This window comes from Ovis aries, chromosome Y (genome assembly GCF_016772045.2).
Source record: "Ovis aries strain OAR_USU_Benz2616 breed Rambouillet chromosome Y, ARS-UI_Ramb_v3.0, whole genome shotgun sequence".
In the NCBI taxonomy this organism is placed as follows: Eukaryota; Metazoa; Chordata; class Mammalia; order Artiodactyla; family Bovidae; genus Ovis; species Ovis aries.
Window position 1 is genome coordinate 3,455,601 of NC_082741.1, and position 12,481 is coordinate 3,468,081.

Below are 12,481 nucleotides of genomic sequence, written 5' to 3' on the forward strand. Positions count from 1 at the left end.
AGACTCCGAAAGTCTGTTCTTTACATCTGTGTTTCTTGCTGTCTTCCATACTAGGTCATCGCTACCGTCTTTCTAAATTCCATATATGTGCATTAATATGCTGTGGAAGAGAAGTTGCTCAGTCGTGCCCGACTCTTTGCGACCCCATGGATAGGAACCTGCACCAAGCTCCTCCATACATGGGATTTTCAAGGCAAGAGTACTGGAGTGGGTTGCCATTTCTTTCTCCAGGGAATCTTCCCAACCCAGGGATCAAACCCAGGTCTCTCATGTTGTAGACAGACGCTTTACCGTCTGAGCCACCGGGGAAGTCCTAACATACTGTATTGGTGTTTATCTTTCTGACTTACTTCACTCTGTATAATAGGCTCCAGTTTCATGCACCTCCTTAGAACTGACTCAGATGCATGCTTTTTCATAGCTGAGTAATATTCCATTGTGTCTATGTGCCACAGCTTTCTTAGCCATTCGTCTGCCGACGGGCATTTAGGTTGCTTCCACGTCCTGGCTATTGTAAACAGTGCTGCGATGAACACTGGGGTACATGTGTGATCTTTAATGGTTCCCTGACCAGGGATCAAATCTGTGCCCCCTGCATTTAGAAGGCCAAGTCTTAACTACTGGGCCATCATCAAAGTCCCCTGTGTTGCAGTAACTTCTTGAGCAGAAAGTGAAAGTGAAGTCGCTCAGTTGTGTCCGACTCTTTGTGACCCCATGGACTGTAACCTACCAGGCTCCTCCCTCCATGGGATTTTCCAGGCAAGAGTACTGGAGTGGGTTGCCATTTCTTTCTCCAAGTGCTGTATTTAAACTCCCTACATGTCACCCACTGCATAATGTTAGGCAAATGCTTCCACTGGTAAGAATTTATACATTTCTGATGGTGCCCTGGAGCTTTGGAGTGGTACAGTGTTAGCTGTTGCTCAGTCGGCCCAGTCTTGTCCAACTCTTTGTGACCCCATGGAGTGCAGCACGCCAGGCCTCTGTCCCTCACCATCTCCTGAAGTCTGCCCAAGTTCATGATCATTGCATCAGTGATGTGCCATCTAGCCATCTCATCCTCTGACTCCCTCTTCTCCTCCAGTCCTCACTGGATTTTTCCAATGAGTCAGCTGTCTGTAACAGCATACTGGAGCATCAGCATCAGTCCTTCCAACAACTTTTCAGGGTTGATTTCCTTTAGGATGGACTGCTCGGATCTCCTTGCAGTCCAAGGGGCTCTCAGGAGTCTTCTCCAGCACCTCAGCTCCAAAGGCATCATATTCTTCGGACAAATCAGTACTGGTGTATAAAAGTAGAATATGCTTCACAGAATTAAACCAGGAGAGAGAAAAATATCCTGGTTCATGGCTTTTCTCCCCCAGACCATTGCTATATATCACATATGTATGAGCATACACACACATAGTATCTTCCCAGACAGCAACCCGGCAACTCTGAACCCCATATGAAGGACAGCGTGAAGAACATGGAGAAAGGTTGCATCCACTGATACTCTTGGGTTGGTTAAGACCAAATGTACAACTTTGGTTGACTTTAGAAGGAAGAGCATTTCCTTATTTCCTTTTCTTTCTTTTCCATGCATCTTTTTTTTTTTTTAAGATTTTTTTTTTTTTTAAATATGGACCATTTTTAAGCTCCTTCTTGAATTTGGTACAATATGGTTTCTTGCCAGGAGCCAGCATGGAGAATCCCGCCCATGGCAAAGGTCATGAGGAAGAGGCCTGACGGACAAAGGGGAGATCAGGCCTCGAGGAGCCCCCCCTTCTCGAGCATCTACCCCCAAACTAGAATCTGTTTTTTCATGACTTTCATCAACTCTCCTGACATTAACAGGGGGCTGTCACTGACCAAGAGTTAACTTAGGGCTCTAGTTGATAAATCTCCTGGGCATGAAAAGAGTGTTTCAAACCCCCTTTTAGCATTCTAGTTTACTTGGCAGGTTTGTCCAGACTCTTGCAACATTGTTGAGCCTGTGCTTACTGCCAAGTTCTCACATCCCTTATCCATTGTGTTCCTGGGAGTGCATATAGTCAGGACATAGTAGAAACAAGTAATAGCCTTAGCATTAGCAACATTAGACTTGGAGTTAATAAGTTCTTTCTTTGCTGTAACCCGCTGAATCTTTGCCCATAAAAATGTAACTCTGTATTTTAAGGGTGATGCAGACTAAGAATTTAAGAAGAAACACTTTTAGGGAAAATTATTGTTCTGGCTGACCAACCGTTATCAAAAAGAAGTCGTAAAATACCAACAGGCCTCCAGGCCAGAAGATAATGTACAAAAAAATAAGACTCTTCCAAGAAAGAACCTGATATTGATAAAAGTTATTACTGATGGAATGTTGAGTTGACTCTGCATTCTTCACCTTGCTGTATGTATAACTCAGGGTATAAAAGCCCCGAGGAAAATAAACTAAGTGGGCCTCGCTCACTGAAGCCTGGTCGCCCCGTGTCATTCTTCCCCATCTCCCTTCATTTGCCAACGTCGGCGTCCATCCTGAGGATATCCCTGGACTCTGCTGAGGCTGGACCCCGGCAGTTTCTCTCTTATGCTTTGGGTTTGCTGGCTCACGAGGCATGTCTGATCTTAGCTCCCCAAACAGGGATGGGACGTGCACTCCCTCCAATGAAAGGCAGAGTCTTAGCCACTGGGCCCCCAGTGAAGTTCCCATGAGGCATGCTATGACAATTACTAAACCAGTGCCATCTTGCTTTCAGATAATTCTTGCGAAAGACCTATTTGCTGGTAATAAATATGGTATTCTTGACTATAAAACAGAGGGGAGGGGGCGCAGCCTAAAATTCTAAATAACCATCTCTAACATTCAACCTACTTATTCTTTCTCTTCTTTCCTTCCTCTCTCTGATTAATCAAAAGATGTATTCAAGTTGATTTGAAGTTTGTCATTAGGCAAAATACAAGAATACTTTCTAAAACACAAGGATGATAGAACAATAGTGTCAACAGGGTTTCATTCCCTGTTTTAAACTGCAGTCATATCACAGATAACTTTTCCTTTTTTTTTTTTTTGTTTCTTTTTTGACAGCCTCTTGGCCATTTTCCTACTTTGTAGTACTTCCATGAGAAGAAATGAAGAGGAGCTGAAACTATAACGTGTCAATTTGAGACACTGAGCCTTGTATTAGGCCCGTCAGTACCTGGAAATGTTTAGATGATTCCTGCTCCCCTAGGATTGCTCAAAGCCACCAGCCCTACACAATCTCAGTTCAGTTCAGTTCAGTCGCTCAGGTGTGTCTGACTCTGCGACCCCATGAATCACAGCATGCCAGGCCTCCCTGTCCATCACCAACTCCTGGAGTTCACTCAAATGCATGTCCATTGAGTCGGTGATACCATCCAGCCATCTCATCCTCTGTCGTCCCCTTCTCCTCCTGCCCTCAATCCCTCCCAGCATCAGTCTTTTCCAATGAGTCAACTCTTTGCATGAGGTGGCCAAAGTATTGGAGTTTCAGCTTTACCATCAGTCCTTCCAGAGAACACCTAGGGCTGATCTCCTTTAGAATGGACTGGTTGGATCTCCTTGCAGTCCAAGGGACTCTCAAGAGTCTTCTCCAACACCACAGTTCAAAAGCATCAATTCTTCGCCACTCAGCTTTCTTCACAGTTCAACTCTCACATCCATACATGACCACTGGAAAAACAGTAGCCTTGACTAGACGGACATTTGTTGGCAAAGTAATGTCTCTGCTTTTTAATATGCTATCTAGGTTGGTCATAACTTTCCTTCCAAGGAGTAAGCGTCTTTTAATTTCATGGCTGCAGTCACCGTCTGCAGTGATTTTGGAGCCCCGCCAAAATAAAGTCTGACACTGTTGGCCACTGTTTCCCCATCTATTTCCCATGAAGTGATGGGACCAGATGCCATGATCTTAGTTTTCTGAATGTTGAGCTTTAAGCCAACTTTTTCACTCTCCTCTTTCACTTTCATCAAGAGGCTTTTTAGCTCCTCTTCACTTTCTGCCATAAGGGTGGTGTCATCTGCCTACACAACCTGCGTCCCTACAAAACAGCAGAGAACTTCCACACGGGTGCGCCCTGTTGTTATTTTCCTGTCTGACGGTCGCCATCATACACACTTCACCCAAATACACGCTATGAGAGGATTACACCAGGAGGGTTACATTGCAGAATATTGGAAACCATGATTTGCCAATGTGAAACTTACCTTAAGAATATTAAGACACCAGTGGGGTGGAGGCAGGGGTGGGGGGCGGTTCCCGGGTGGAGGCGGGGGTGGGGGGCGGTTCCCGGGTGGTAACCACCGTGGTAAAGGATTTGTCTGCAGAGGCAGGAGACACGGTTTGCATCCGTGATCCAGAAAGAACCCACATGCCTCAGAGCAAGTAAACCCGAATGCCGCAGCAGCTGAAGCCCACGGGCCCACGTATCCTCGAGCCCATGGTCTGCAAGAAGAGAAGACACCAGAATGAGACGCCTGTGAACCACAACAAGAGAGACCTCACTCCACTTGCCAGAACTAGAGCAAAGCTCTCTCAGGAAGGAAGACCCAGCACGGTCAAAAACAAATAAATAAGAATTTTTTAAAAAGAACGTTAAGACACCAATTTACTTCACATGGGCTTCCCTGGTGGTTGAGCTGATAAAGAATCCGCTTGCAACGCGGGAGACCTGGGTTCCATCCCTGGGTTGGGAAGATCCAACCTGGAGAAGGGAAAGGCTACCCACTCCAGTATCCTGGCCTGGAGAATTCCATGGACTGTATATATAGTCCACGGAGTCGCAGAGAGTCGGACACGACTGAGACTGAGCTACTTTTACTTCACGTGACTTTGAACTTGAATGTAAATAATCATGTGACTATTTATCTTTCTTTTAGCTAGCATGGACTGCATATTCCAAAGGAAAGAATGAATATAAGCCAGGGTGAGCTGATTCTTGCTTTGGATAACCTGTGTCACTGTGACAGCCGTTTGATTCCCCAGAGTTAAATTACTAAAGAATCCCACACATGTCAGAATTTACGGTCTGCCTAGAGTTATCACAGCTTAAAACTGACATGTAATACATGTCAACTAATACTGAACAGGGGCTTCCCTGGCGGCTCAGATGGTAAAGCATCCGCCTGCAATATCGAACAAGAAAGCCAATAATGGTCAATGGATAGTTTCTTTGATAAATAGTCCTGAAAAAACTAGATAACCAAGAGAAAATAATGAAACTGGACCTCTGTCTTATACCACCCACAAACATTAACTTGAAATAGGTTAAACTTGAAATTAATCATCAAACTCTTAGGAAAAAAAAAAAGCATAAATACTCTTTTCTTAAAGGATTTTTTTGGTACAGACCATTTTTGAAGTCTTCATTGTATTTCTTCCAATATTGCTTCTGCTTTTTGTTTTGGTTTTTGGACATGAGGCACATGGGATCTTAGCTCTCAGATGAGGGACTGAACTCACACGGCCTGCATTGGAAGGTGAAGTCCTAACCACTGGATCACCAGGGAAGTCCCAGAAATACTCCTTGACACTGGTGTTGAAAATGATTTTTCTGGACCTCAAAGGCATAAGCAACAAAAACAGCAGCAACAAAAAACCACTCAGGACTAAACCAAACAAAAAATCTTCTGCACAACAAGAGAAATGATCGACAAAATGAAAGGGCAACGTAAGGAATGAGGCGCAATATTTGCAAATCATATACGTGGCTCAGTTCAGTTCAGTCGCTCAGTCGTGTCCAACTCGCTGCCACCCCATGGACTGCAGCACGCCAGGCCTCGCTGTACATCACCACCTCCCGGAGTTTACTCAAACTCATTGTCCATTGAGTGGGTGAGGCCATCCAACCATCTCATCCTCTGCCGTCCCCTTCTCCCACCTTCAATCTTTCCCAGCGTCAGGGTCTTTCCCAGTGTGTCCTTTCTTAGCATCAGGTGACCAAAGGACTGGAGTTTCAGCTTCAACATCAGTCCTTCCAGTGAACACCCAGGACTGATCTCCTTTAGGATGGACTAGTTGGATCTCCTTGCCATCCAAGGGACTCTCAAGAGTCTTCTCCAGCACCTCAGTTCAAGAGCATCCATTCTTCGGCACTCAGCTTTCTTTACAGTCCAACTCTCACATCCATACATGAGTAATGGAAAAACCATAGGCTTGCCTAGATGGAGGTTTGTTGGCAAGGGATTAATATTCAAAATATACAAGAAACTCATATAACTCAGTAGCAAAAGAACCCACAAACAGTCTGGTTTGAAAATAGGCAAAGGACCTGATGAGACAGTTTTCAGAAGAAGATATGCAAACAGCCAACCGAAGAGGTGCTGGACATCTAGATGTCACTAACCATCAGTGAATTGCACACGAAAACCACAATGAGAAGGACTTCCCTGGTGGTCTAGGGGTGAGGATCCCACACTCCCAATTCAGGGAGCCCGGGTCTGAGAGGTGCTGGACATCTAGATGTCACTAACCATCAGTGAATTGCAAACAAAAACCACAATGAGAAGGACTTCCCTGGTGGTCTAGGGGTGAGGATCCCACACTCCCAATTCAGGGAGCCCGGGTCTGATTCCTGCTCAGTGAACTAGAAGTCAAATGCTGCAGCTAATGTTCCTGCATGCCACAGCTAACACCCGGCACAGTCAAATAAATAAATAAAACACAATAAATATAAAACTGCACAATGGGAAATCACTCCACACCTGTTAGAAAGGCCATCATCACGGAGAGAAGCGATAACAAAAAGGGGCAAGGATGCAGAGAAACAGCAATCCTTCTGAATTGCTGGTCAGAATGTAAACTGGTACAACCAGTATGGAAAAGATTATGGAGTGTGTTCAAAAAACGAACACTGGAATGACCACATAATACAGCAATATCAGTGCTGGGGACATAGCTAAAGGAAAAGGGGTGTGTGTGTGGGTGTTTGTGTGTGTGTATGGCTTTCCTGCTGGCTCAGATGGTAAAGAATCTAATGCAGGAGACGCAGGTGGGATCTCTGGGTCGGGAAGATCCCCTGGGGAAGGAAACGGCAACCCACTCCAGTATTCTTGCCTGGAGAATTCCATGGACAGAGGTGACAGTTCGTGGGGTCTCAAAGAGTCAGACACCACGGAGCAACTAACACTCACACACACACACACACACACACACACACACACACACACACAAATAGTTACGCGCTAGCACAGTGGTAAAGAATCCACTTGCCAACGCAGGATATGCTGGTTGGATCCCTGGGTTGAGAAGATCCCCTAGAGAAGGAAATGGCAACCCACCCAAGTATTCTTGCTTCGGGAATCCCATGGACAGAGGAGTCTGGCAGGCTACAGTCCACGGGGTGGCAAAGAGCTGGACAAGACCCAGCACACACACAAATAATGATAATACAGAGCATTAACTATATGGATCGAGGCCACCTCTAAGAATCCTTGCTGTTACGAGTTGATGTACATGTTTTTCTCTCAGTCGGTTTATTTTACAAGTTTTTGCTAAATAACAAAGTCAGATGCTGCTAAAATTCTGAAAAGCACATAATTTTCTGAGGATGCCACCTCAATGACCAGGGCTAGTTAGGTCTCAAGACACCCAGTACACTGTTATTGAAAATGATCTGCTTGAAGACATTTTCCATTCATGCTATTATCAGTAATCACATTTCTACAGTACAAAGTATTTCATACGGATATTGTGCAACAGCTGAAGGTGTCTATCATACTAGAAACCCAGCTTTGTTGTTGTTTAGTCGGCATGTCTGACTCTTTCGAGACCCAAAGGACTGTACCCTGCCAGGCTCCTCTGTCCATGAGAATCTCCAGGCAACAATACCTGGAGTGGGTTGCCATTTCCTTCTTCAGGGGATCTTCCTGACCCAGGAAGCAAACCATACCTCTTACACTGGCAGGAATAGTCTTTACCACTGAGCCACTTTTAAGTTGCCAAATTTACCACTGAGCTTATCAACAACAACAAAAAAAGCTGTCTGGCCATGCCAAAAAATTGGACTAAAATGCATGTTTTGGGTTCACGGAATGAACCATTTTTACTTCAGATTCAGCAACAAAAAAGCTTTATTTGAAACACTCTGGTGTTCTTATCATTGTGCATATGCTTGGAAATTCCTAAGTCAAATAGTAATTCAAACTCAGCAGGAGAAAGAAGAAATAACAGATTAGCACTTGTCACTAAATAGGCTTCAGTTGATGGGAAACTTTTAAAACTTAATGTTTTCCACTAAACATCACTGACTCCTTCCCATTTCTTTTGGAAAAACAATACCGTGGCTAAATTCCCAAAGTATATTTTTAAAGTCTTCTGCTGTGGTAGCTGGCAGAAACTCATGCTATTTTCTCATATTCATTCTGGATATATTTTGTGATAGGGTCTATGCCTAGTGGGCATGAAATTTTAAATGGAAATATTTCCAAGCGCTGCAGCCAGGAGTGCTGGAACCATAAAGAATTACACTGAGTAACTGAGTTATATTGTTCCAGAAACTAGTTCAGCCTGCTGAATGATACTGATGCTTAAGGGAAGTTTTGTAACCACATATTGCATTTTCCAAGCAAAATGCAAAATGCAACCAGAGCCAAAAATACACAGATGCTGCAGGAATTAGAGGGAAATTAATAAAAATTAAAAGATTTTAAAGGTACATGAGGATAAAAGTTTATAAAAAAAGACCTAGGATGGGTTCTATAAGGACCTCCCTGGTGGCTCAGGTGGTGAAGAATCTGCCTGCAACGTGAGAGACCTGGGTTTGTTCTCTAAGTCAGGAAGATATCCTGGAGAAGGGAATGGCAACCCGCTCCAGTATTCTTGCCTGGAGAATCCCATGGACAGAGGAGTTTGGCGGGCTACACAGTCCATAGGGTCTCAAAGAGTCAGACAGGACTGAACGACTTATATTTTGACTTTGATGGGTTCTTTGGAAAAGGAAAAATTAGACGGATAAACGGTTTTCTATAATAAATGTAATAAAATGTGCAGAGTCCATACGAATAATAGAAGAGATGGTCAGAGAAAATCTTAGCTAAGAAGGATATTAAGGAATCGAAATCAACCTCTTAGGACTGCCTCCTTCCCTTGGGGCGCAAACTCCAGTCCAGAAATACTCTGTCTTTTCCCTTTTTATGTCTCCATCCACTCTCCTACTCATTCCAGGGAGCCTAGCCTGTCCCCTGAAGGCATGGGGTCTTCTACTGTCGCCTACAGGTTGTTTTGTAGGAGTCGCTCCGTATCTTGATGAACCTTTGACATATTTGTGAGCTGGCTGGCAATCTCCCCATCTTACTCCTCCACCATCTTCTTTTCCTTAGTTATTTTATTTTTAATACTTAGTTTTAGGCTGGCTGTTTCACTATCCTCCTTTACCCTAATCAAGAGGCTCTTTAGTTCCTTTTCGCTTTGGGCCATTAGAGTGGTATCATCTGCATATCTGAGGTTGTTGATGTTTCTCCTACCTATCTTCATTCCAACTTGAAGCTCATCCAGCCTGGTATTTCTCATGATGTGCTCAGTGTATAGATGAAACAAACAGGGTGACAGCAGACAGCCCTGTCATACTTCTTTTTCAATCTTGAACCAATAAGTTGTTCCATAAGGGGCTCTGATTGTAGCTTCTTGACCCATTGCATTTGAAAGCTTGAATAAAAAGGGATGACTTCCTGTGCCTGCATTTTTCCACCAAGAAGAAAGAGAAATTGGAAACTAATTATATAATCCCAGAGAGCCCTAACTTCACTCCTGGCTTCACCCACTCACCCTCTCAAGGACCGCGTTTCCATATGACTTCACTCACAATTTTCTTCTCTGAAATCACAACCAGAGAAAAGTGTGCATGGAGAGCAATGAAAACCTGGTTCAGCCAAAAATTATATATATATATACATATACATATATGTATATATATACATATACATATATGTATATATACACACACAAGTATGAAAGAAAATAAGATTTATTTGCTAATACTTACCCTGTTTCAGAACACAGAGAAAGGGAAATGGTCCCACATTTTATTATGAAGCTAGCAAAGCACTTAGGAAGACTCAACAAATATAAGACAAACAACAACAAATTGATATATATATATATATATTTTAATTTTGGCCACACTACATGGCACATAGGATCTTAGCTCCCCAACCAGGACGTGGACCTGCACCCCTGGCATTGTAAGCACCACGTCTTAACCACTGAACCTGCTAGGGAAGTCTTGGTAGAACTGTTTCAAACGAGCAAACAGAATCCAACTGATGTTTAAAGAAAAATTCACTGTGATGGCTTGAGGGCTATTTTCAAGAACAAATGTAAATTCTTGTATCATTTGATTAAACCCACGACTATCACCAGCATATATCTGAAATCACTACAAGGGCTGAAAGGCATTGAATAAAGGTCATTTTTTCCCCCCATTTAAGGAAAAATCCCAGCAGAAAAGAAAGAGCTTCATTATATGTAATGTCCATATGTAGAGAATGTTATAAGATATACCAGGGTGGACATACAGTCTGTTTTCTGTACGAGGTTACGGAGAAATCCCAATTAACTTTCTGGCCAGTCCACCATTTCCTACACATATGTGTATTCTGTACGGGTTATCTAAACAAGGGCTTCCCTGGTTGCTCAGCTGGTAAAGAATCTGCCTGCAATTGCGGGAGACCTGGGTTCGATCCCTGGGTTGGGAAGATCCCCTGGAGAAGGGAAAGGCTACCCAATCCAGTATTCTGGCCTGGAGAATTTCCTGGACTGCACAGTCCCATGGGGTCGCAAAGAGTTGGACACGACTGAGTGACTTTCACTTTATCTTGATTGAAAGCAGGTATCCCTCACTGCCAGCAGATACTTGATGGTCTTGGCCACCAGGGAAGCCCATTTATGGGACAGACGTTGGTCAATTTTACTTGCCTTACTGACCTCAGTTTTTCTGAAATGCCCATACTTTGGTGTAGATACAGAGTGAAATGTACATTTTTTTTAAAAGCTTTTTGAAATCTAATTTCAACATCTGTAAAACAATGACGTTAATGACAAATTTGCTGGGTTGTATGAATTAGAAAGAATATGCATTCGTATAGTTCCAAGAACAGCGTAATAGCTAGAAAATACACTGATGCTGAAGCTCCAATACTGTGGCCACCTGATATAAACAGTCAACTCACTGGAAAAAGACCCTGATGCCAGGAAAGATTGAGGGCAGGAGGAGAAGGAGATGACAGAGGATGAGATGGTTGGACGGCATCACCGACCTGATGGACGTGAGTCTGAGTAGACACCGGGAGTTGGTGATGGACAGGGAGGCCTGGCGTGCTGCAGTTCGCAGGGTCGCAAAGAGTCGGGCACGACTGAGTGATGGAACAGAACTGAAGTGCCACAGCTACTGAGCTTGTCCTCCAGAGCCCAGGAAAGGCAACTGCTGAAGCCCACCTGTTGCGGCTACTGAAGCCTCTACACCTACATTCTGTGCTCTGCAGCAAGAGAGGCCACCGCGGGGAGAAGCCCGGCCGCTGGAGAGTAGCCCCCGCTCGCCACCGCGAGAAGAAAGCCCTCGCACAGCAACAAAGATCCAGCAAGGCCGAAAACAAATCGATGCCATTTTAAAACGTGGTCCACATCGAAAAAGGAAATCTCTAAAAAAGGCAATAACAAAAGTGCTGAAGCGTAACACAGGTATTTCTGCAATTGTGCAAAAGTAAAGCACAGCATCTGTATCTACGTGGGGAAAAGAGGCACCAAGTGTATGATGCGTATCTTCAACACCATGTTATTTTAAATATTTAAAAAAAAAATGTGTCCCCATTTCTCCTGCGTCTCCAGGAAGGTGGGTAATGGAGGCTGACTTTTCTTCTTTCCCTCTGGGGTTTCTCACCACGTGCCTTCGAAAGGCATCAACGAAGAAACGGTTTAACTAATACCATGGGGAACGGCTTAATCATCTGTGCAGTTTTTGAGAAAGAATGTATCTTAACGCAGTTTCCAGTGAACATGGAACTTTGTGACCCAAATAAATGAAATAGAATTTGGAAAGCCAATGCAAGTTTGATTTGTGGTACTCATGACCAACCTAGATAGCATATTAAAAAGCAGAGATATAACTTTGACAACAAAGGTCCGTCTAGTCAAGGCTATGGTTTTCCCAGTGGTCATGTATGGATGTGAGAGTTGGACTATAAAGAAAGCTGAGCACCGAAGAATTGATGCTTTTGAACTGTGGTGTTGGAGAAGACTCTTGAGAGTCCTTTGGACTGCAAGAAGATCCAGCCAGTCCATCCTAAAGGAGACCGGTCCTGGGTGTTCATTGGAAGGACTGATGCTGAGGCTGAAACTGCAATATTTTAGCCACCTCATGTGAAGAGCTGATTCATTGGAACAGACCCTGATGCTGGGAGGGATTGGAGGCAGGAGGAGAAGGGGACAAGAGAGGATGAGATGACTGGATGGCATCACCGACTTGAGGGACATTAGTTTGAGTGAACTCCGGGAGTTGGTAATGG